The 22,013-nt window shown below is 43.9% G+C and overlaps 27 non-coding genes across 27 annotated transcripts; all 27 read left to right on the top strand.

Annotated features, from left to right (window-relative positions):
• Positions 1-12: 12 nt before the first annotated feature.
• TRNAS-UGA (transfer RNA serine (anticodon UGA)) lies at positions 13-94 on the top strand. The gene has a single exon. It is a non-coding gene; the product is annotated as a tRNA-Ser (tRNA).
• A 545-nt stretch (positions 95-639) lies between these two features.
• TRNAS-CGA (transfer RNA serine (anticodon CGA)) lies at positions 640-721 on the top strand. The gene has a single exon. It is a non-coding gene; the product is annotated as a tRNA-Ser (tRNA).
• A 544-nt stretch (positions 722-1,265) lies between these two features.
• On the top strand, positions 1,266-1,347 carry TRNAS-UGA (transfer RNA serine (anticodon UGA)). Its single transcript has one exon. It is a non-coding gene; the product is annotated as a tRNA-Ser (tRNA).
• Positions 1,348-1,890: 543 nt separating this feature from the next.
• Positions 1,891-1,972, top strand: TRNAS-UGA (transfer RNA serine (anticodon UGA)). The gene has a single exon. It is a non-coding gene; the product is annotated as a tRNA-Ser (tRNA).
• A 546-nt stretch (positions 1,973-2,518) lies between these two features.
• TRNAL-CAA (transfer RNA leucine (anticodon CAA)) lies at positions 2,519-2,600 on the top strand. The gene has a single exon. It is a non-coding gene; the product is annotated as a tRNA-Leu (tRNA).
• Positions 2,601-3,144: 544 nt separating this feature from the next.
• On the top strand, positions 3,145-3,226 carry TRNAS-UGA (transfer RNA serine (anticodon UGA)). Its single transcript has one exon. It is a non-coding gene; the product is annotated as a tRNA-Ser (tRNA).
• A 1,169-nt stretch (positions 3,227-4,395) lies between these two features.
• On the top strand, positions 4,396-4,477 carry TRNAS-CGA (transfer RNA serine (anticodon CGA)). Its single transcript has one exon. It is a non-coding gene; the product is annotated as a tRNA-Ser (tRNA).
• A 1,166-nt stretch (positions 4,478-5,643) lies between these two features.
• On the top strand, positions 5,644-5,725 carry TRNAS-CGA (transfer RNA serine (anticodon CGA)). The gene has a single exon. It is a non-coding gene; the product is annotated as a tRNA-Ser (tRNA).
• Positions 5,726-6,266: 541 nt separating this feature from the next.
• On the top strand, positions 6,267-6,348 carry TRNAS-UGA (transfer RNA serine (anticodon UGA)). The gene has a single exon. It is a non-coding gene; the product is annotated as a tRNA-Ser (tRNA).
• A 544-nt stretch (positions 6,349-6,892) lies between these two features.
• On the top strand, positions 6,893-6,974 carry TRNAS-UGA (transfer RNA serine (anticodon UGA)). The gene has a single exon. It is a non-coding gene; the product is annotated as a tRNA-Ser (tRNA).
• A 543-nt stretch (positions 6,975-7,517) lies between these two features.
• TRNAS-UGA (transfer RNA serine (anticodon UGA)) lies at positions 7,518-7,599 on the top strand. The gene has a single exon. It is a non-coding gene; the product is annotated as a tRNA-Ser (tRNA).
• A 546-nt stretch (positions 7,600-8,145) lies between these two features.
• On the top strand, positions 8,146-8,227 carry TRNAL-CAA (transfer RNA leucine (anticodon CAA)). Its single transcript has one exon. It is a non-coding gene; the product is annotated as a tRNA-Leu (tRNA).
• Positions 8,228-8,771: 544 nt separating this feature from the next.
• TRNAS-UGA (transfer RNA serine (anticodon UGA)) lies at positions 8,772-8,853 on the top strand. Its single transcript has one exon. It is a non-coding gene; the product is annotated as a tRNA-Ser (tRNA).
• Positions 8,854-9,396: 543 nt separating this feature from the next.
• TRNAS-UGA (transfer RNA serine (anticodon UGA)) lies at positions 9,397-9,478 on the top strand. Its single transcript has one exon. It is a non-coding gene; the product is annotated as a tRNA-Ser (tRNA).
• Positions 9,479-10,647: 1,169 nt separating this feature from the next.
• TRNAS-CGA (transfer RNA serine (anticodon CGA)) lies at positions 10,648-10,729 on the top strand. The gene has a single exon. It is a non-coding gene; the product is annotated as a tRNA-Ser (tRNA).
• A 1,166-nt stretch (positions 10,730-11,895) lies between these two features.
• On the top strand, positions 11,896-11,977 carry TRNAS-CGA (transfer RNA serine (anticodon CGA)). The gene has a single exon. It is a non-coding gene; the product is annotated as a tRNA-Ser (tRNA).
• A 541-nt stretch (positions 11,978-12,518) lies between these two features.
• Positions 12,519-12,600, top strand: TRNAS-UGA (transfer RNA serine (anticodon UGA)). The gene has a single exon. It is a non-coding gene; the product is annotated as a tRNA-Ser (tRNA).
• Positions 12,601-13,771: 1,171 nt separating this feature from the next.
• On the top strand, positions 13,772-13,853 carry TRNAS-CGA (transfer RNA serine (anticodon CGA)). Its single transcript has one exon. It is a non-coding gene; the product is annotated as a tRNA-Ser (tRNA).
• Positions 13,854-15,473: 1,620 nt separating this feature from the next.
• TRNAL-CAA (transfer RNA leucine (anticodon CAA)) lies at positions 15,474-15,555 on the top strand. The gene has a single exon. It is a non-coding gene; the product is annotated as a tRNA-Leu (tRNA).
• Positions 15,556-16,099: 544 nt separating this feature from the next.
• On the top strand, positions 16,100-16,181 carry TRNAS-UGA (transfer RNA serine (anticodon UGA)). The gene has a single exon. It is a non-coding gene; the product is annotated as a tRNA-Ser (tRNA).
• A 543-nt stretch (positions 16,182-16,724) lies between these two features.
• On the top strand, positions 16,725-16,806 carry TRNAS-UGA (transfer RNA serine (anticodon UGA)). Its single transcript has one exon. It is a non-coding gene; the product is annotated as a tRNA-Ser (tRNA).
• A 542-nt stretch (positions 16,807-17,348) lies between these two features.
• Positions 17,349-17,430, top strand: TRNAS-UGA (transfer RNA serine (anticodon UGA)). Its single transcript has one exon. It is a non-coding gene; the product is annotated as a tRNA-Ser (tRNA).
• Positions 17,431-17,976: 546 nt separating this feature from the next.
• TRNAS-CGA (transfer RNA serine (anticodon CGA)) lies at positions 17,977-18,058 on the top strand. The gene has a single exon. It is a non-coding gene; the product is annotated as a tRNA-Ser (tRNA).
• A 541-nt stretch (positions 18,059-18,599) lies between these two features.
• Positions 18,600-18,681, top strand: TRNAS-UGA (transfer RNA serine (anticodon UGA)). Its single transcript has one exon. It is a non-coding gene; the product is annotated as a tRNA-Ser (tRNA).
• Positions 18,682-19,822: 1,141 nt separating this feature from the next.
• Positions 19,823-19,904, top strand: TRNAS-UGA (transfer RNA serine (anticodon UGA)). Its single transcript has one exon. It is a non-coding gene; the product is annotated as a tRNA-Ser (tRNA).
• Positions 19,905-20,446: 542 nt separating this feature from the next.
• Positions 20,447-20,528, top strand: TRNAS-CGA (transfer RNA serine (anticodon CGA)). The gene has a single exon. It is a non-coding gene; the product is annotated as a tRNA-Ser (tRNA).
• A 1,166-nt stretch (positions 20,529-21,694) lies between these two features.
• On the top strand, positions 21,695-21,776 carry TRNAS-CGA (transfer RNA serine (anticodon CGA)). Its single transcript has one exon. It is a non-coding gene; the product is annotated as a tRNA-Ser (tRNA).
• Positions 21,777-22,013: the final 237 nt, after the last annotated feature.

Raw genomic sequence — 22,013 nt, 5'->3', positions numbered from 1 at the left:
CATACTCACGCAGCTGCGATGGCCGAGTGGTTAAGGCGTTGGACTTGAAATCCAATGGGGTTTCCCTGCGCAGGTTCGAATCCTGCTTGCAGCGGCATGAGATTTTGCATGAACACCATTTGGTTAAGTTAAGTAAATGTTCACTTCTCATTACGCAATCCTCATCAAGTCACAGAGTTAAACTGCAAAAACTCAAACTAGATGTAAACATTGAGACAATTTCCACACCCAGGAAGTGTTTTAGAGAGCAGGTGGCTCGGAAGGGTTCGTAGTCTGGACCTGTCCTGCCTGATCTAAAAAAGTCATTAAAAGAGTACGTTTTTTTTTACGAAGCGTGTCTTGTTTAAGCTTTTGGACTCTTTCTGAGTACACTTAAGGACCCGTTGCCACCGCCGTAATATAGGGAAAAGAGGGTAGAAATGCGCAGTGATTGATTACCATTCATCTGTGCCCTTTCACTCACTTTGAGTGATGCATGTTGCTATTTTTATTAATTGTATGAAAGCATGCAAAATAAGTGAGGACAACAGGGCACTGCTGGTACGTGCCCCGTCCTTCTGTTACTTTATTTTTTTGGTCTCGGCCTGACATGAGCAGAGAACGGCTCGTATACGACAACAGTGACATCATACTCATGCAGCTGCGATGGCCGAGTGGTTAAGGCGTTGGACTCGAAATCCAATGGGGTTTCCCTGCGCAGGTTCGAATCCTGCTTGCAGCCTAGTGTGATTTTGCATGAACACCATTTGGTTTAGTTAAGGAAATGTTCACTTCTCGTTACGCAATCCTCATCAAGTCACAGAGTTAAACTGCAAAAACTCAAACTAGATGTAAACATTGAAACTTTTTCCACACCTAGGAAGTGTTTTAGAGAGCAGATGGCTCAGAAGGGTTTGTAGTCTGGACCTATCCTGCCTGATCTAGACAAGTTACGAAAAGAGTAATTTTTTTTTATGAAGCGTGTCTTGTTTAGGCTTTTGGACTCTTTCTGAGTACAATTAAGGGCCCGTTGCCACCGCCGTAATATAGGGAAACGAGGGTAGAAATGTGCAGTGATTGATTACCGCTCATCTGTGCCCTGTCACTCACTTTGAGTGATGCGTATTGCTATTTTTATTAATTGTATGAAAGTATGCGAAATAAGTGAGGACAACAGGGCACTGCTGGTACGTGCCCCGTCCTTCCGTTACTTTATTTTTTAGGTCTCGGCCTGACATGAGTAGCGCATGGCTCGTATACGACAACAGTGACATCATACTCATGCAGCTGCGATAGCCGAGTGGTTAAGGTGTTGGACTTGAAATCCAATGGGGTTTTCCCACGTAGGTTCGAATCCTGCTTGCAGCGGCATGAGATTTTGCATGAACACCATTTGGTTAAGTTAAGTAAATGTTCACTTCTCATTACGCAATCCTCATCAAGTCACAGAGTTAAACTGCAAAAACTCAAACTAGATGTAAACATTGAGACAATTTCCACACCCAGGAAGTGTTTTAGAGAGCAGGTGGCTCGGAAGGGTTCGTAGTCTGGACCTGTCCTGCCTGATCTAGACAAGTCATGAAAAGAGTACTTTTTTTTATGAAGCGTGTCTTGTTTAAGCTTTTGGACTCTTTCTGAGTACAATTAAGGGCCCGTTGCCACCGCCGTAATATAGGGAAACGAGGATAGAAATGTGCAGTGATTGATTACCGCTCATCGGTGCCCTGTCACTCACTTTGAGTGATGCGTATTGCTATTTTTATTAATTGTATGAAAGCATGCAAAATAAGTGAGGACAACAGGGCATTGCTGGTACGTGCCCCGTCCTTCTGTTACTTTATTTTTTATGTCTCGGCCTGACGTGAGTAGTGCATGGCTCGTATACAACAACTGTGACATCATACTCGCGCAGCTGCGATGGCCGAGTGGTTAAGGCGTTGGACTTGAAATCCAATGGGGTTTCCCCGCGTAGGTTCGAATCCTGCTTGCAGCGGCATGAGATTTTGCATGAACACCATTTGGTTAAGTTAAGTAAATGTTCACTTCTCATTACGCAATCCTCATCAAGTCACAGAGTTAAACGGCAAAAACTCAAACTAGATGTAAACATTGAGAAAATTTCCACACCCAGGAAGTGTTTTAGAGAGCAGGAGCCTCGGAAGGGTTCGTAGTCTGGACCTGTCCTGCATGATCTAGACAAGTCACGAAAAGAGTAATTATTTTTTTTATGAAGCGTGTCTTGTTTAGGCTTTTGGACTCTTTCTTAGTACACTTAAGGGCCCGTTACCACCGCCGTAATATAGGGAAAAGAGGGTAGAAATGCGCAGTGATTGATTACCGCTCATCTGTGCCCTGTCACTCACTTTGAGTGATGCTTGTTGCTATTTTTATTAATTGTATGAAAGCATTAAAAATAAGTGGGGGATACAGGGCACTGCTGGTACGTGCCCCGTCCTGCCGTTACTTTAATTTTTAGGTCTCGGCATGACGTGAGCAGCGTATGGCTCGTATACGACAACAGTGACATCATACTCATGCAGCTGCGATGGCCGAGTGGTTAAGGCGTTGGACTCAAAATCCAATGGGGTTTCCCTGCGCAGGTTCGAATCCTGCTTGCAGCGTAGTGTGATTTTGCATGAACACCATTTGGTTTAGTTAAGGAAATGTTCACTTCTCGTTCGCAATCCTCATCAAGTCACAGAGTTAAATGGCAAAAACTCAAACTAGATGTAAACATTGAAACTATTTCCACACCTAGGAAGTGTTTTAGAGAGCAGATGGCTCGGAAGGGTTTGTAGTCTGGACCTATCCTGCCTGATCTAGACAAGTTACGAAAAGAGTAATTTTTTTTTTATGAAGCGTGTTTTGTTTAGGCTTTTGGACTCTTTCTGAGTACAATTAAGGGCCCGTTGCCACCGCCGTAATATAGGGAAACGAGGGTAGAAATGTGCAGTGATTAATTACCGCTCATCTGTGCCCTGTCACTCACTTTCAGTGATGCGTATTGCTATTTTTATTAATTGTATGAAAGTATGCGAAATAAGTGAGGACAACAGGGCACTGCTGGTACGTGCCCCGTCCTTCCGTTACTTTATTTTTTAGGTCTCGGCCTGACATGAGTAGCGCATGGCTCGTATACGACAACAGTGACATCATACTCATGCAGCTGCGATGGCCGAGTGGTTAAGGTGTTGGACTTGAAATCCAATGGGGTTTTCCCGTGTAGGTTCGAATCCTGCTTGCAGCGGCATGGGATTTTGCATGAACACCATTTGGTTAAGTTAAGTAAATGTTCACTTCTCGTTACGCAATCCTCATCAAGTCACAGAGTTAAATGGAAAAATCTCAAACTAGATGTAAACATTGAGACAATTTCCACACCCAGGAAGTGTTTTAGAGAGCTGGTGTCTCGGAAGGGTTTGTAGTCTGGGCCTGTCCTGCCTGATCTAGACAAGTCATGAAAAGAGTACTTTTTTATGATGCATGTCTTGTTTAGGCTTTTGGACTCTTTCTTAGTACACTTAAGGGCCCGTTACCACCGCTGTAATATAGGGAAAAGTGGGTAGAAACATGCAGTGATTGATTACCACTCATCTGTGCCCTTTCACTCACTTTGAGTGATGCATGTTGCTATTTTTATTAATTGTATGAAAGCATGCAAAATAAGTGAGGACAACAGGGCACTGCTGGTACGTGCCCCGTCCTTCCGTTACTTTATTTTTTTGGTCTCCGCCTGACCTGAGCAGAGCATGGCTCGTATACGACAACAGTGACATCATACTCATGCAGCTGCGATGGCCGAGTGGTTAAGACGTTGGACTTGAAATCCAATCGGGTTTCCCCGCGTAGGTTCGAATCCTGCTTGCAGCGGCATGAGATTTTGCATGAACACCATTTGGGTAAGTTAAGTAAATGTTCACTTCTCATTACGCAATCCTCATCAAGTCACAGAGTTAAACGGCAAAAACTCAAACTAGATGTAAACATTGAGACAATTTCCACACCCAGGAAGTGTTTTAGAGAGCAGGTGCCTCGGAAGGGTTCGTAGTCTGGACCTGTCCTGCATGATCTAGACAAGTCACGAAAAGAGTAATTATTTTTTTTATGAAGCGTGTCTTGTTTAGGCTTTTGGACTCTTTCTTAGTACACTTAAGGGCCCGTTACCACCGCCGTAATATAGGGAAAAGAGGGTAGAAATGCGCAGTGATTGATTACCGCTCATCTGTGCCCTGTCACTCACTTTGAGTGATGCTTGTTGCTATTTTTATTAATTGTATGAAAGCATTCAAAATAAGTGGGGGATACAGGGCACTGCTGGTACGTGCCCCGTCCTGCTGTTACTTTAATTTTTAGGTCGCGGACTGACGTGAGCAGCGTATGGCTCGTATACGACAACAGTGAGATCATACTCATGCAGCTGCGATGGCCGAGTGGTTAAGGCGTTGGACTCGAAATCCAATGGGGTTTCCCTGCGCATGTTCGAATCCTGCTTGCAGCGTAGTGTGATTTTGCATGAACACCATTTGGTTTAGTTAAGTAAATGTTCACTTCTCGTTACGCAATCCTCATCAAGTCACAGAGTTAAATGGAAAAAACTCAAACTAGATGTAAACATTTAGACAATTTCCACACCCAGGAAGTGTTTTAGAGAGCTGGTGTCTCGGAAGCGTTTGTAGTCTGGGCCTGTCTTGCCCGATCTAGACAAGTTACGAAATGAGTAATTTTTTTAATGAAGTGTGTCTTGTTTAGGCTTTTGGACTCTTTCTGAGCACACTTAAGGGCCCGTTGCCACCGCCGTAATATATGGAAACGAGGGTAGAAATGTGCAGTGATTGATTACCGCTCATCTGTGCCCTGTCACTCATTTTGAGTGATGCATATTGCTATTTTTATTAATTGTATGAAAGTATGCGAAATGTGAGGACAACAGGGCACTGCTGGTATGTGCCCCGTCCTTCCGTTACTTTATTTTTTAGGTCTCGACCTGACATGAGTAGCGCATGGCTCGTATACGACAACAGTGACATCATACTCACGCAGCTGCGATGGCCGAGTGGTTAAGGCGTTGGACTTGAAATCCAATGAGGTTTCCCCGCGTAGGTTTGAATCCTGCTTGCAGCGGCATGAGATTTTGCATGAACACCATTTGGTTTAGTTAAGTAAATGTTCACTTCTCATTACGCAATCCTCATCAAGTCACAGAGTTAAACTGCAAAAACTCAAACTAGATGTAAACATTGAGACAATTTCCACACCCAGGAAGTGTTTTAGAGAGCAGGTGGCTCGGAAGGGTTCGTAGTCTGGACCTGTCCTGCCTGATCAAGACAAGTCATGAAAAGAGTACTTTTTTTTATGAAGCGTGTCTTGTTTAAGCTTTTGGACTCTTTCTGAGTACACTTAAGGGCCCGTTTCCACCGCCGTAATATAGGGAAACGAGGATAGAAATGTCCAGTGATTGATTACCACTAATCGGTGCCCTGTCTCTCACTTTGAGTGATGCGTATTGCTATTTTTATTAATTGTATGAAAGCATGCAAAATAAGTGAGGACAACAGGGCACTGCTGGTACGTGTCCCGTCCTTCCGTTACTTTATTTTTTTGGCCTCCGCCTGACATGAGCAGAGCATGGCTCGTATACGACAACAGTGACATCATACTCATGCAGCTGCGATGGCCGAGTGGTTAAGGCGTTGGACTCGAAATCCAATGGGATTTCCCTGCGCAGGTTCGAATCCTGCTTGCTACGTAGTGTGATTTTGCATGAACACCATTTGGTTTAGTTAAGGAAATGTTCACTTCTCGTTACGCAATCCTCATCAAGTCACAGAGTTAAATGGCAAAAACTCAAACTAGATGTAAACATTGAAACAATTTCCACACCTAGGAAGTGTTTTAGAGAGCAGGTGGCTCGGAAGGGTTTGTAGTCTGGACCTATCCTGCCTGATCTAGACAAGTTACGAAATGAGTAATTTTTTTAATGAAGTGTGTCTTGTTTAGGCTTTTGGACTCTTTCTGAGTACACTTAAGGGCCCGTTGCCACCACCGTAATATATGGAAACGAGGGTAGAAATGTGCAGTGATTGATTATCGCTCATCTGTGCCCTGTCACTCATTTTGAGTGATGCATATTGCTATTTTTATTAATTGTATGAAAGTATGCGAAATGTGAGGACAACAGGGCACTGCTGGTATGTGCCCCGTCCTTCCGTTACTTTATTTTTTAGGTCTCGACCTGACATGAGTAGCGCATGGCTCGTATACGACAACAGTGACATCATACTCACGCAGCTGCGATGGCCGAGTGGTTAAGGCGTTGGACTTGAAATCCAATGGGGTTTCCCCGCGTAGGTTCGAATCCTGCTTGCAGCGGCATGAGATTTTGCATGAACACCATTTGGTTTAGTTAAGGAAATGTTCACTTCTCGTTACGCAATCCTCATCAAGTCACAGAGTTAAACTGCAAAAACTCAAACTAGATGTAAACATTGAAACTTTTTCCACACCTAGGAAGTGTTTTAGAGAGCAGATGGCTCAGAAGGGTTTGTAGTCTGGACCTATCCTGCCTGATCTAGACAAGTTACGAAAAGAGTATTTTTTTTTTATGAAGCGTGTCTTGTTTAGGCTTTTGGACTCTTTCTGAGTACAATTAAGGGCCCGTTGCCACCGCCGTAATATAGGGAAACGAGGGTAGAAATGTGCAGTGATTGATTACCGCTCATCTGTGCCCTGTCACTCACTTTGAGTGATGCGTATTGCTATTTTTATTAATTGTATGAAAGTATGCGAAATAAGTGAGGACAACAGGGCACTGCTGGTACGTGCCCCGTCCTTCCGTTACTTTATTTTTTAGGTCTCGGCCTGACATGAGTAGCGCATGGCTCGTATACGACAACAGTGACATCATACTCATGCAGCTGCAATAGCTGAGTGGTTAAGGTGTTGGACTTGAAATCCAATGGGGTTTTCCCGCGTAGGTTCGAATCCTGCTTGCAGCGGCATGAGATTTTGCATGAACACCATTTGGTTAAGTTAAGTAAATGTTCACTTCTCATTACGCAATCCTCATCAAGTCACAGAGTTAAACTGCAAAAACTCAAACTAGATGTAAACATTGAGACAATTTCCACACCCAGGAAGTGTTTTAGAGAGCAGGTGGCTCGGAAGGGTTCGTAGTCTGGACCTGTCCTGCCTGATCTAGACAAGTCATGAAAAGAGTACTTTTTTTTATGAAGCGTGTCTTGTTTAAGCTTTTGGACTCTTTCTGAGTACAATTAAGGGCCCGTTGCCACCGCCGTAATATAGGGAAACGAGGATAGAAATGTGCAGTGATTGATTACCGCTCATCGGTGCCCTGTCACTCACTTTGAGTGATGCGTATTGCTATTTTTATTAATTGTATGAAAGCATGCAAAATAAGTGAGGACAACAGGGCATTGCTGGTACGTGCCCCGTCCTTCTGTTACTTTATTTTTTATGTCTCGGCCTGACGTGAGTAGTGCATGGCTCGTATACAACAACTGTGACACCATACTCGCGCAGCTGCGATGGCCGAGTGGTTAAGGCGTTGGACTTGAAATCCAATGGGGTTTCCCCGCGTAGGTTCGAATCCTGCTTGCAGCGGCATGAGATTTTGCATGAACACCATTTGGTTAAGTTAAGTAAATGTTCACTTCTCATTACGCAATCCTCATCAAGTCACAGAGTTAAACGGCAAAAACTCAAACTAGATGTAAACATTGAGAAAATTTCCACACCCAGGAAGTGTTTTAGAGAGCAGGAGCCTCGGAAGGGTTCGTAGTCTGGACCTGTCCTGCATGATCTAGACAAGTCACGAAAAGAGTAATTATTTTTTTTATGAAGCGTGTCTTGTTTAGGCTTTTGGACTCTTTCTTAGTACACTTAAGGGCCCATTACCACCGCCGTAATATAGGGAAAAGAGGGTAGAAATGCGCAGTGATTGATTACCGCTCATCTGTGCCCTGTCACTCACTTTGAGTGATGCTTGTTGCTATTTTTATTAATTGTATGAAAGCATTAAAAATAAGTAGGGGATACAGGGCACTGCTGGTACGTGCCCCGTCCTGCCGTTACTTTAATTTTTAGGTCTCGGCATGACGTGAGCAGCGTATGGCTCGCATACGACAACAGTGACATCATACTCATGCAGCTGCGATGGCCGAGTGGTTAAGGCGTTGGACTCAAAATCCAATGGGGTTTCCCTGCGCAGGTTCGAATCCTGCTTGCAGCGTAGTGTGATTTTGCATGAACACCATTTGGTTTAGTTAAGGAAATGTTCACTTCTCGTTCGCAATCCTCATCAAGTCACAGAGTTAAATGGCAAAAACTCAAACTAGATGTAAACATTGAAACTATTTCCACACCTAGGAAGTGTTTTAGAGAGCAGATGGCTCGGAAGGGTTTGTAGTCTGGACCTATCCTGCCTGATCTAGACAAGTTACGAAAAGAGTAATTTTTTTTTTATGAAGCGTGTTTTGTTTAGGCTTTTGGACTCTTTCTGAGTACAATTAAGGGCCCGTTGCCACGGCCGTAATATAGGGAAACGAGGGTAGAAATGTGCAGTGATTAATTACCGCTCATCTGTGCCCTGTCACTCACTTTCAGTGATGCGTATTGCTATTTTTATTAATTGTATGAAAGTATGCGAAATAAGTGAGGACAACAGGGCACTGCTGGTACGTGCCCCGTCCTTCCGTTACTTTATTTTTTAGGTCTCGGCCTGACATGAGTAGCGCATGGCTCGTATACGACAACAGTGACATCATACTCATGCAGCTGCGATGGCCGAGTGGTTAAGGTGTTGGACTTGAAATCCAATGGGGTTTTCCCGCGTAGGTTCGAATCCTGCTTGCAGCGGCATGAGATTTTGCATGAACACCATTTGGTTAAGTTAAGTAAATGTTCACTTCTCATTACGCAATCCTCATCAAGTCACAGAGTTAAACTGCAAAAACTCAAACTAGATGTAAACATTGAGACAATTTCCACACCCAGGAAGTGTTTTAGAGAGCAGGTGGCCCGGAAGGGTTCGTAGTCTGGACCTGTCCTGCCTGATCTAGACAAGTCATGAAAAGAGTACTTTTTTTTATGAATTGTGCCTTGTTTAAGCTTTTGGACTCTTTCTGAGTACACTTAAGGGCCCGTTGCCACCGCCGTAATATAGGGAAACGAGGATAGAAATGTGCAGTGATTGATAACCACTCATCGGTGCCCTGTCTCTCACTTTGAGTTATGCGTATTGCTATTTTTATTAATTGTATGAAAGCATGCAAAATAAGTGAGGACCACAGGGCACTGCTGGTACGTGCCCTGTCCTTCTGTTACTTTATTTTTTATGTCTCGGCCTGACGTGAGTAGTGCATGGCTCGTATACGACAACTGTGACATCATACTCACGCAGCTGCGATGGCCGAGTGGTTAAGGCCTTGGACTTGAAATCCAATGGGGTTTCCCTGCGCAGGTTCGAATCCTGCTTGCAGCGTAGTGTGATTTTGCATGAACACCATTTGGTTTAGTTAAGTAAATGTTCACTTCTCGTTACGCAATCCTCATCAAGTCACAGAGTTAAATGGAAAAATCTCAAACTAGATGTAAACATTGAGACAATTTCCACACCCAGGAAGTGTTTTAGAGAGCTGGTGTCTCGGAAGGGTTTGTAGTCTGGGCCTGTCCTGCCTGATCTAGACAAGTCATGAAAAGAGTACTTTTTTATGATGCATGTCTTGTTTAGGCTTTTGGACTCTTTCTTAGTACACTTAAGGGCCCGTTACCACCGCTGTAATATAGGGAAAAGTGGGTAGAAACATGCAGTGATTGATTACCACTCATCTGTGCCCTTTCACTCACTTTGAGTGATGCATGTTGCTATTTTTATTAATTGTATGAAAGCATGCAAAATAAGTGAGGACAACAGGGCACTGCTGGTACGTGCCCCGTCCTTCCGTTACTTTATTTTTTTGGTCTCCGCCTGACCTGAGCAGAGCATGGCTCGTATACGACAACAGTGACATCATACTCATGCAGCTGCGATGGCCGAGTGGTTAAGACGTTGGACTTGAAATCCAATCGGGTTTCCCTGCGTAGGTTCGAATCCTGCTTGCAGCGGCATGAGCTTTTGCATGAACACCATTTGGGTAAGTTAAGTAAATGTTCACTTCTCATTACGCAATCCTCATCAAGTCACAGAGTTAAACGGCAAAAACTCAAACTAGATGTAAACATTGAGACAATTTCCACACCCAGGAAGTGTTTTAGAGAGCAGGTGCCTCGGAAGGGTTCGTAGTCTGGACCTGTCCTGCATGATCTAGACAAGTCACGAAAAGAGTAATTATTTTTTTTATGAAGCGTGTCTTGTTTAGGCTTTTGGACTCTTTCTTAGTACACTTAAGGGCCCGTTACCACCGCCGTAATATAGGGAAAAGAGGGTAGAAATGCGCAGTGATTGATTACCGCTCATCTGTGCCCTGTCACTCACTATGAGTGATGCTTGTTGCTATTTTTATTAATTGTATGAAAGCATTCAAAATAAGTGGGGGATACAGGGCACTGCTGGTACGTGCCCCGTCCTGCTGTTACTTTAATTTTTAGGTCTCGGACTGACGTGAGCAGCGTATGGCTCGTATACGACAACAGTGAGATCATACTCATGCAGCTGCGATGGCCGAGTGGTTAAGGCGTTGGACTCGAAATCCAATGGGGTTTCCCTGCGCATGTTCGAATCCTGCTTGCAGCGTAGTGTGATTTTGCATGAACACCATTTGGTTTAGTTAAGTAAATGTTCACTTCTCGTTACGCAATCCTCATCAAGTCACAGAGTTAAATGGAAAAAACTCAAACTAGATGTAAACATTTAGACAATTTCCACACCCAGGAAGTGTTTTAGAGAGCTGGTGTCTCGGAAGCGTTTGTAGTCTGGGCCTGTCTTGCCCGATCTAGACAAGTTACGAAATGAGTAATTTTTTTAATGAAGTGTGTCTTGTTTAGGCTTTTGGACTCTTTCTGAGTACACTTAAGGGCCCGTTGCCACCGCCGTAATATATGGAAACGAGGGTAGAAATGTGCAGTGATTGATTACCGCTCATCTGTGCCCTGTCACTCATTTTGAGTGATGCATATTGCTATTTTTATTAATTGTATGAAAGTATGCGAAATGTGAGGACAACAGGGCACTGCTGGTATGTGCCCCGTCCTTCCGTTACTTTATTTTTTAGGTCTCGACCTGACATGAGTAGCGCATGGCTCGTATACGACAACAGTGACATCATACTCACGCAGCTGCGATGGCCGAGTGGTTAAGGCGTTGGACTTGAAATCCAATGAGGTTTCCCCGCGTAGGTTTGAATCCTGCTTGCAGCGGCATGAGATTTTGCATGAACACCATTTGGTTTAGTTAAGTAAATGTTCACTTCTCATTACGCAATCCTCATCAAGTCACAGAGTTAAACTGCAAAAACTCAAACTAGATGTAAACATTGAGGCAATTTCCACACCCAGGAAGTGTTTTAGAGAGCAGGTGGCTCGGAAGGGTTCGTAGTCTGGACCTGTCCTGCCTGATCAAGACAAGTCATGAAAAGAGTACTTTTTTTTATGAAGCTTGTCTTGTTTAAGCTTTTGGACTCTTTCTGAGTACACTTAAGGGCCCGTTTCCACCGCCGTAATATAGGGAAACGAGGATAGAAATGTGCAGTGATTGATTACCACTAATCGGTGCCCTGTCTCTCACTTTGAGTGATGCGTATTGCTATTTTTATTAATTGTATGAAAGCATGCAAAATAAGTGAGGACAACAGGGCACTGCTGGTACGTGTCCCGTCCTTCCGTTACTTTATTTTTTTGGCCTCCGCCTGACATGAGCAGAGCATGGCTCGTATACGACAACAGTGACATCATACTCATGCAGCTGCGATGGCCGAGTGGTTAAGGCGTTGGACTCGAAATCCAATGGGATTTCCCTGCGCAGGTTCGAATCCTGCTTGCTACGTAGTGTGATTTTGCATGAACACCATTTGGTTTAGTTAAGGAAATGTTCACTTCTCGTTACGCAATCCTCATCAAGTCACAGAGTTAAATGGCAAAAACTCAAACTAGATGTAAACATTGAAACAATTTCCACACCTAGGAAGTGTTTTAGAGAGCAGGTGGCTCGGAAGGGTTTGTAGTCTGGACCTATCCTGCCTGATCTAGACAAGTTACGAAATGAGTAATTTTTTTAATGAAGTGTGTCTTGTTTAGGCTTTTGGACTCTTTCTGAGTACACTTAAGGGCCCGTTGCCACCACCGTAATATATGGAAACGAGGGTAGAAATGTGCAGTGATTGATTATCGCTCATCTGTGCCCTGTCACTCATTTTGAGTGATGCATATTGCTATTTTTATTAATTGTATGAAAGTATGCGAAATGTGAGGACAACAGGGCACTGCTGGTATGTGCCCCGTCCTTCCGTTACTTTATTTTTTAGGTCTCGACCTGACATGAGTAGCGCATGGCTCGTATACGACAACAGTGACATCATACTCACGCAGCTGCGATGGCCGAGTGGTTAAGGCGTTGGACTTGAAATCCAATGGGGTTTCCCCGCGTAGGTTCGAATCCTGCTTGCAGCGGCATGAGATTTTGCATGAACACCATTTGGTTTAGTTAAGTAAATGTTCACTTCTCATTACGCAATCCTCATCAAGTCACAGAGTTAAACTGCAAAAACTCAAACTAGATGTAAACATTGAGACAATTTCCACACCCAGGAAGTGTTTTAGAGAGCAGGTGGCTCGGAAGGGTTCGTAGTCTGGACCTGTCCTGCCTGATCTAGACAAGTCATGAAAAGAGTACTTTTTTTTATGAAGCGTGTCTTGTTTAAGCTTTTGGACTCTTTCTGAGTACACTTAAGGGCCCGTTTCCACCGCCGTAATATAGGGAAACGAGGATAGAAATGTGCAGTGATTGATTACCACTAATCGGTGTCCTGTCTCTCACTTTGAGTGATGCGTATTGCTGTTTTTATTAATTGTATGAAAGCATGCAAAATAAGTGAGGACAACAGGGCACTGCTGGTACGTGGCCCGTCCTTCTGTTACTTTATTTTTTATGTCTCGGCCTGACGTGAGTAGTGCATGGCTCGTATACGACAACTGTGACATCACACTCACGCAGCTGCGAAGGCCGAGTGGTTAAGGCGTTAGACTTGAAATCCAATGGGGTTTCCCCGCGTAGGTTCGAATCCTGCGTGCAGCGTCATGAGATTTTGCATGAACACCATTTGGTTTAGTTAAGTAAATGTTCACTTTTCATTACGCAATCCTCATCAAGTCACAGAGTTAAACGGCAAAAACTCAAACTAGATGTAAACATTGAGACAATTTCCACACCCAGGAAGTGTTTTAGAGAGCAGGTCCCTCGGAAGGGTTCGTAGTCTGGACCTGTCCTGCATGATCTAGACAAGTCACGAAAAGAGTAATTATTTTTTTTATGAAGCGTGTCTTGTTTAGGCTTTTGGACTCTTTCTTAGTACACTTAAGAGCCCGTTACCACCGCCGTAATACAGGGAAAAGAGGGTAGAAATGCGCAGTGATTGATTACCGCTCATCTGTGCCCTGTCACTCACTTTGAGTGATGCTTGTTGCTATTTTTATTAATTGTATGAAAGCATTCAAAATAAGTGGGGGATACAGGGCACTGCTGGTACGTGCCCCGTCCTGCTTTTACTTTAATTTTTAGGTCTCGGCCTGACGTGAGCAGCGTATGGCTCGTATACGACAACAGTGACATCATACTCATGCAGCTGCGATGGCCGAGTGGTTAAGGCGTTGGACTCGAAATCCAATGGGGTTTCCCTGCGCAGGTTTGAATCCTGCTTGCAGCCTAGTGTGCTTTTGCATGAACACCATTTGGTTTAGTTAAGTAAATGTTCACTTCTCGTTACGCAATCCTCATCAAGTCACAGAGTTAAATGGAAAAAACTCAAACTAGATGTAAACATTGAGACAATTTCCACACCCAGGAAGTGTTTTAGAGAGCTGGTGTCTCGGAAGGGTTTGTAGTCTGGACCTGTCCTGCCTGATCTAGACAAGTCATGAAAAGAGTACTTTTTTTATGATGCATGTCTTGTTTAGGCTTTTGGACTCTTTCTTAGTACACTTAAGGGCCCGTTACCACCGCCGTAATATAGGGAAAAGTGGGTAGAAACATGCAGTGATTGATTACCACTCATCTGTGCCCTTTCACTCACTTTGAGTGATGCATGTTGCTATTTTTATTAATCGTATGAAAGCATGCAAAATAAGTGAGGACAACAGGGCACTGCTGGTACGTGCCCCGTCCTTCCGTTACTTTATTTTTTTGGTCTCTGCCTGACATGAGCAGAGCATGGCTCGTATACGACAACTGTGACATCATACTCATGCAGCTGCGATGGCCGAGTGGTTAAGGCGTTGGACTTGAAATCCAATGGGGTTTCCCTGCGCAGGTTTGAATCCGGCTTGCAGCGTAGTGTGATTTTGCACGAACACCATTTGGTTTAGTTAAGGAAATGTTCACTTCTCGTTACGCAATCCTCATCAAGTCACAGAGTTAAATGGCAAAAACTCAAACTCGATGTAAACATTGAAACAATTTCCACACCTAGGAAGTGTTTTAGAGAGCAGGTGGCTCGGAAGGGTTTGTAGTTTGGACCTATCCTGCCTGATCTAGACAAGTTACGAAATGAGTACTTTTTTTATGATGCATGTCTTGTTTAGGCTTTTGGACTCTTTCTTAGTACACTTAAGGGCCCGTTGCCACCGCCGTAATATATGGAAACGAGGGTAGAAATGTGCAGTTATTGATTACCGCTCATCTGTGCCCTGTCACTCATTTTGAGTGATGCATATTGCTATTTTTATTAATTGTATGAAAGTATGCGAAATAAGTGAGGACAACAGGGCACTGCTGGTATGTGCCCCGTCCTTCCGTTACTTTATTTTTTAGGTCTCGACCTCACATGAGTAGCGCATGGCTCGTATACGACAACAGTGACATCATACTCACGCAGCAGCGATGGCCGAGTGGTTAAGGCTTTGGACTTGAAATCCAATGGGGTTTCCCCGCGTAGGTTCAAATCCTGCTTGCAGCGGCATGAGATTTTGCATGAACACCATTTGGTTAAGTTAAGTAAATGTTCACTTCTCATTACGCAATCCTCATCAAGTCACAGAGTTAAACTGCAAAAACTCAAACTAGATGTAAACATTGAGACAATTTCCACACCCAGGAATGTTTTAGAGAGCAGGTGGCTCGGAAGGGTTCGTAGTCTGGACCTGTCCTGTCACTTTGAGTGATGCTTGTTGCTATTTTTATTAATTGTATGAAAGCATTAAAAATAAGTGGGGGATACAGGGCACTGCTGGTACGTGCCCCGTCCTGCCGTTACTTTAATTTTTAGGTCTCGGCATGACGTGAGCAGCGTATGGCTCGTATACGACAACAGTGACATCATACTTATGCAGCTGCGATGGCCGAGTGGTTAAGGCGTTGGACTCAAAATCCAATGGGGTTTCCCTGCGCAGGTTCGAATCCTGCTTGCAGCGTAGTGTGATTTTGCATGAACACCATTTGGTTTAGTTAAGGAAATGTTCACTTCTTGTTCGCAATCCTCATCAAGTCACAGAGTTAAATGGCAAAAACTCAAACTAGATGTAAACATTGAAACTATTTCCACACCTAGGAAGTGTTTTAGAGAGCAGATGGCTCGGAAGGGTTTGTAGTCTGGACCTATCCTGCCTGATCTAGACAAGTTACGAAAAGAGTAATTTTTTTTTTATGAAGCGTGTCTTGTTTAGGCTTTTGGACTCTTTCTGAGTACAATTAAGGGCCTGTTGCCTCCGCCGTAATATAGGGAAACGAGGGTAGAAATGTGCAGGGATTAATTACCGCTCATCTGTGCCCTGTCACTCACTTTCAGTGATGCGTATTGCTATTTTTATTAATTGTATGAAAGTATGCGAAATAAGTGAGGACAACAGGGCACTGCTGGTACGTGCCCCGTCCTTCCGTTACTTTATTTTTTAGGTCTCGGCCTGACATGAGTAGCGCATGGCTCGTATACGACAACAGTGACATCATACTCATGCAGCTGCGATGGCCGAGTGGTTAAGGTGTTGGACTTGAAATCCAATGGGGTTTTCCCGCGTAGGTTCGAATCCTGCTTGCTGCGGCATGAGATTTTGCATGAACACCATTTGGTTAAGTTAAGTAAATGTTCACTTCTCATTACGCAATCCTCATCAAGTCACAGAGTTAAACTGCAAAAACTCAAACTAGATGTAAACATTGAGACAATTTCCACACCCAGGAAGTGTTTTAGAGAGCAGGTGGCTCGGAAGGGTTCGTAGTCTGGACCTGTCCTGCCTGATCTAGACAAGTCATGAAAAGAGTACTTTTTTTTATGAAGCGTGTCTTGTTTAAGCTTTTGGACTCTTTCTGAGTACACTTAAGGGCCCGTTGCCACCGCCGTAATATAGGGAAACGAGGATAGAAATGTGCAGTGATTGATTACCGCTCATCGGTGCCCTGTCACTCACTTTGAGTGATGCGTATTGCTATTTTTATTAACTGTATGAAAGCATGCAAAATAAGTGAGGACAACAGGGCATTGCTGGTACATGCCCCGTCCTTCTGTTACTTTATTTTTTATGTCTCGGCCTGACGTGAGTAGTGCATGGCTCGTATACAACAACTGTGACATCATACTCGCGCAGCTGCGATGGCCGAGTGGTTAAGGCCTTGGACTTGAAATCCAATGGGGTTTCCCCGCGTAGGTTCGAATCCTGCTTGCAGCGGCATGAGATTTTGCATGAACACCATTTGGTTTAGTTAAGTAAATGTTCACTTCTCGTTACGCAATCCTCATCAAGTCACAGAGTTAAACGGCAAAAACTCAAACTAGATGTAAACATTGAGACAATTTCCACACCCAGGAAGTGTTTTAGAGAGCAGGTGGCTCGGAAGGGTTCGTAGTCTGGACCTGTCCTGCCTGATCTAGACAAGTCATGAAAAGAGTACTTTTTTTATGAAGCGTGTCTTGTTTAACCTTTTGGACTCTTTCTGAGTACACTTAAGGGTCCGTTGCCACCGACGTAATATAGGGAAACGAGGATAGAAATGTGCAGTGATTGATTACCGCTCATCTGTGCCCTGTCACTCACTTTGAGTGATGCGTATTGCTATTTTTATTAATTGTATGAAAGCATGCAAAATAAGTGAGGACGACAGGGCACTGCTGGTACGTGCCCGGTCCTTCTGTTACTTTATTATTTATGTCTCGGCCTGACGCGAGTAGTGCATGGCTCGTATACGACAACTGTGACATCATACTCACGCAGCTGCGATGGCCGAGTGGTTAAGGCGTGGGACTTGAAATCCAATGGGGTTTCCCCGCGTAGGTTCGAATCCTGCTTGCAGCGTCATGAGATTTTGCATGAACACCATTTGGTTTAGTTAAGTAAATGTTCACTTCTTGTTACGCAATCCTCATCAAGTCACAGAGTTAAACGGCAAAAACTCAAACTAGATGTAAACATTGAGACAATTTCCACACCCAGGAAGTGTTTTAGAGAGAAGGTGCCTCGGAAGGGTTCGTAGTCTGGACCTGTCCTGCATGATCTAGACAAGCCACGAAAAGAGTAATTATTTTTTTTATGAAGCGTGTCTTGTTTAGGCTTTTGGACTCTTTCTTAGTACACTTAAGGGCCCGTTACCACCGCTGTAATATAGGGAAAAGAGGGTAGAAATGCGCAGTGATTGATTATCGCTCATCTGTGCCCTGTCACTCACTTTGAGTGATGCTTGTTGCTATTTTTATTAATTGTATGAAAGCATTCAAAATAAGTGGGGGATACAGGGCACTGCTGGTACGTGCCCCGTCCTTCCGTTACTTTAATTTTTAGGTCTCGGCCTGACGTGAGCAGCGTATGGCTCGTATACGACAACAGTGACATCATACTCATGCAGCTGCGATGGCCGAGTGGTTAAGGCGTTGGACTCGAAATCCAATGGGGTTTCCCTGCGCAGGTTCGAATTCTGCTTGCAGCGTAGTGTGATTTTGCATGAACACCATTTGGTTTAGTTAAGTAAATGTTCACTTCTCGTTACACAATCCTCATCAAGTCACAGAGTTAAATAGAAAAAACTCAAACTAGATGTAAACATTGAAACGATTTCCACACCTAGGAAGTGTTTTAGAGAGCAGGTGGCTCGGAAGGGTTTGTAGTCTGGACCTCCTGCCTGATCTAGACAAGTTACGAAATGAGTAATTTTTTTTATGAAGCGTGTCTTGTTTAGGCTTTTGGACTCTTTCTGAGTACACTTAAGGGCCCGTTGCCACCGCCGTAATATATGAAAACAAGGGTAGAAATGTGCAGTGATTGATTACCGCTCATCTGTGCCCTGTCGCTCATTTTGAGTGATGCGTATTGCTATTTTTATTAATTGTATGAAAGTATGCGAAATAAGTGAGGACAACAGGGCACTGCTGGTATGTGCCCCGTCCTTCCGTTACTTTATTTTTTAGGTCTCGACCTGACATGAGTAGCGCATGGCTCGTATACGACAACAGTGACATCATATTCACGCAGCTGCGATGGCCGAGTGGTTAAGGCGTTGGACTTGAAATCCAATGGGGTTTCCCCGTGTAGGTTTGAATCCTGCTTGCAGCGGCATGAGATTTTGCATGAACACCATTTGGTTTAGTTAAGTAAATGTTCACTTCTGATTACGCAATCCTCATCAAGTCACAGAGTTAAACTGCAAAAACTCAAACTAGATGTAAACATTGAGACAATTTCCACACCCAGGAAGTGTTTTAGAGAGCAGGTGCCTCAGAAGGGTTCGTAGTCTGGACCTGTCCTGCATGATCTAGACAAGTCACGAAAAGAGTAATTATTTTTTTTATGAAGCGTGTCTTGTTTAGGCTTTTGGACTCTTTCTGAGTATACTTAAGGGCCCGTTGCCACCGCCGTAATATATGGAAACAAGGGTAGAAATGTGCAGTGATTGATTACCGCTCATCTGTGCCCTGTCACTCATTTTGAGTGATGCATATTGCTATTTTTATTAATTGTATGAAAGTATGCGAAATAAGTGAGGACAATAGGGCACTGCTGGTATGTGCCCCGTCCTTCCGGTACTTTATTTTTTAGGTCTCGACCTGACATGAGTAGCGCATGGCTCGTACACGACAACAGTGACATCATACTCACGCAGCTGCGATGGCCGAGTGGTTAAGGTGTTGGACTTGAAATCCAATGGGGTTTCCCCGCGTATGTTCGAATCCTGCTTGCAGCGGCATGAGATTTTGCATGAACACCATTTGGTTAAGTTAAGTAAATGTTCACTTCTCATTACGCAATCCTCATCAAGTCACAGAGTTAAACTGCACAATTTCCACACCCAGGAAGTGTTTTAGAGAGCAGGTGGCTCGGAAGGGTTCGTAGTCTGTACTTGTCCTGCCTGATCTAGACAAGTCATGAAAAGAGTACTTTTTTTATGAAGCGTGTCTTGTTTAAGCTTTTGGACTCTTTCTGAGTACACTTAAGGGCCTGTTGCCACCGCCGTAATATAAGGAAACGAGGATAGAAATGTGTAGTGATTGATTACCGCTCATCGGTGCCCTGTCACTCACTTTGAGTGATGCGTATTGCTATTTTTATTAATTGTATGAAAGCATGCAAAATAAGTGAGGACAACAGGGCACTGCTGGTACGTGCCCCGTCCTTCTGTTACTTTATTTTTTATGTCTCGGCCTGACGTGAGTAGTGCATGGCTCGTATACGACAACTGTGACATCATACTCACGCAGCTGCGATGGCCGAGTGGTTAAGGCGTTGGACTTGAAATCCAATGGGGTTTCCCCGCGTAGGTTCGAATCCTGCTTGCAGCGGCATGAGATTTTGCATGAACACCATTTGGTTAAGTTAAGTAAATGTTCACTTCTCATTACGCAATCCTCATCAAGTCACAGAGTTAAATGGAAAAAACTCAAACTAGATGTAAACATTGAGACAATTTCCACACCCAGGAAGTGTTTTAGAGAGCAGGTGTCTCGGAAGGGTTCGTAGTCTGGACCTGTCCTGCCTGATCTAGACAAGTCATGAAAAGAGTACTTTTTTTATGATGCATGTCTTGTTTAGGCTTTTGGACTCTTTCTTAGTACACTTAAGGGGCCGTTACCACCGCCGTAATATAGGGAAAAGTGGGTAGAAACATGCAGTGATTGATTACCACTCATCTGTGCCCTTTCACTCACTTTGAGTGATGCATGTTGCTATTTTTATTAATTGTATGAAAGCATGCAAAATAAGTGAGGACAACAGGGCACTGCTGGTACGTGCCCCGTCCTTCCGTTACTTTATTTTTTTGGTCTCCGCCTGACATGAGCAGAGCATGGCTCTTATACGACAACAGTGACGTCATACTCATGCAGCTGCGATGGCCGAGTGGTTAAGGCGTTGGACTCGAAATCCAATGTGGTTTCCCTGCGCAGGTTCGAATCCTGCTTGCAGCGTAGTGTGATTTTGCATGAACACCATTTGGTTTAGTTGAGTAAATGTTCACTTCTCATTACGCAATCCTCATCAAGTCACAGAGTTAAACTGCAAAAACTCAAACTAGATGTAAACATTGAGACAATGTCCACACCCAGGAAGTGTTTTAGAGAGCAGGTGGCTCGGAAGGGTTTGTAGTTTGGACCTATCCTGCCTGATCTAGACAAGTTACGAAATGAGTACTTTTTTTATGATGCATGTCTTGTTTAGGCTTTAGGACTCTTTCTTAGTACACTTAAGGGCCCGTTGCCACCGCCGTAATATATGGAAACGAGGGTAGAAATGTGCAGTGATTGATTACCGCTCATCTGTGCCCTGTCTCTCACTTTGAGTGATGCGTATTGCTATTTTTATTAATTGTATGAAAGCATGCAAAATAAGTGAGGACAACAGGGCACTGCTGGTACGTGCCCCGTCCTTCTGTTACTTTATTTTTGAGGTCTCGGCCTGACGTGAGTAGTGCATGGCTCGTATACGACAACAGTGACATCATACTCACGCAGCTGCGATGGCCGAGTGATTAAGGCGTTAGACTTGAAATCCAATGGGGTTTCCCCGCGTAGGTTCGAATCCTGCTTGCAGCGTCATGAGATTTTGCATGAACACCATTTGGTTTAGTTAAGTAAATGTTCACTTCTCGTTACGCAATCCTCATCAAGTCACAGAGTTAAACGGCAAAAACTCAAACTAGATGTAAACATTGAGAAAATTTCCACACCCAGGAAGTGTTTTAGAGAGCAGGTGGCTCGGAAGGGTTCGTAGTCTGGACCTGTCCTGCCTGATCTAGACAAGTCATGAAAAGAGTACTTTTTTTATGAAGCGTGTCTTGTTTAAGCTTTTGGACTCTTTCTGAGTACACTTAAGGGCCCGTTGCCACCGACGTAATATAGGGAAACGAGGATAGAAATGTGCAGTGATTGATTACCGCTCATCGGTGCTCTGTCACTCACTTTGAGTGATGCGTATTGCTATTTTTATTAATTGTATGAAAGCATGCAAAATAAGTGAGGACAACAGGGCACTGCTGGTACGTGCCCCGTCCTGCTGTTACTTTAATTTTTAGGTCTCGGCCTGACATGAGCAGCGTATGGCTCATATACGACAACAGTGACATCATACTCATGCAGCTGCGATGGCCGAGTGGTTAAGGCGTTGGACTCGAAATCCAATGGGGTTTCCCTGCGCAGGTTTGAATCCTGCTTGCAGCGTAGTGTGATTTTGCATGAACACCATTTGGTTTAGTTAAGTAAATGTTCACTTCTCGTTACGCAATCCTCATCAAGTCACAGAGTTAAATGGAAAAAACTCAAACTAGATGTAAACATTGAGACAATTTCCACACCCAGGAAGTGTTTTAGAGAGCTGGTGTCTCGGAAGGGTTTGTAGTCTGGACCTGTCCTGCCTGATCTAGACAAGTCATGAAAAGAGTACTTTTTTTATGATGC

This window comes from Lissotriton vulgaris, chromosome 11 (genome assembly GCF_964263255.1).
Source record: "Lissotriton vulgaris chromosome 11, aLisVul1.2, whole genome shotgun sequence".
Classification (NCBI taxonomy): domain Eukaryota; kingdom Metazoa; phylum Chordata; class Amphibia; order Caudata; family Salamandridae; genus Lissotriton; species Lissotriton vulgaris.
The sequence above is the reverse complement of the archived record's forward strand: the minus strand, read 5'-3'. Positions and strand labels throughout refer to the sequence as shown.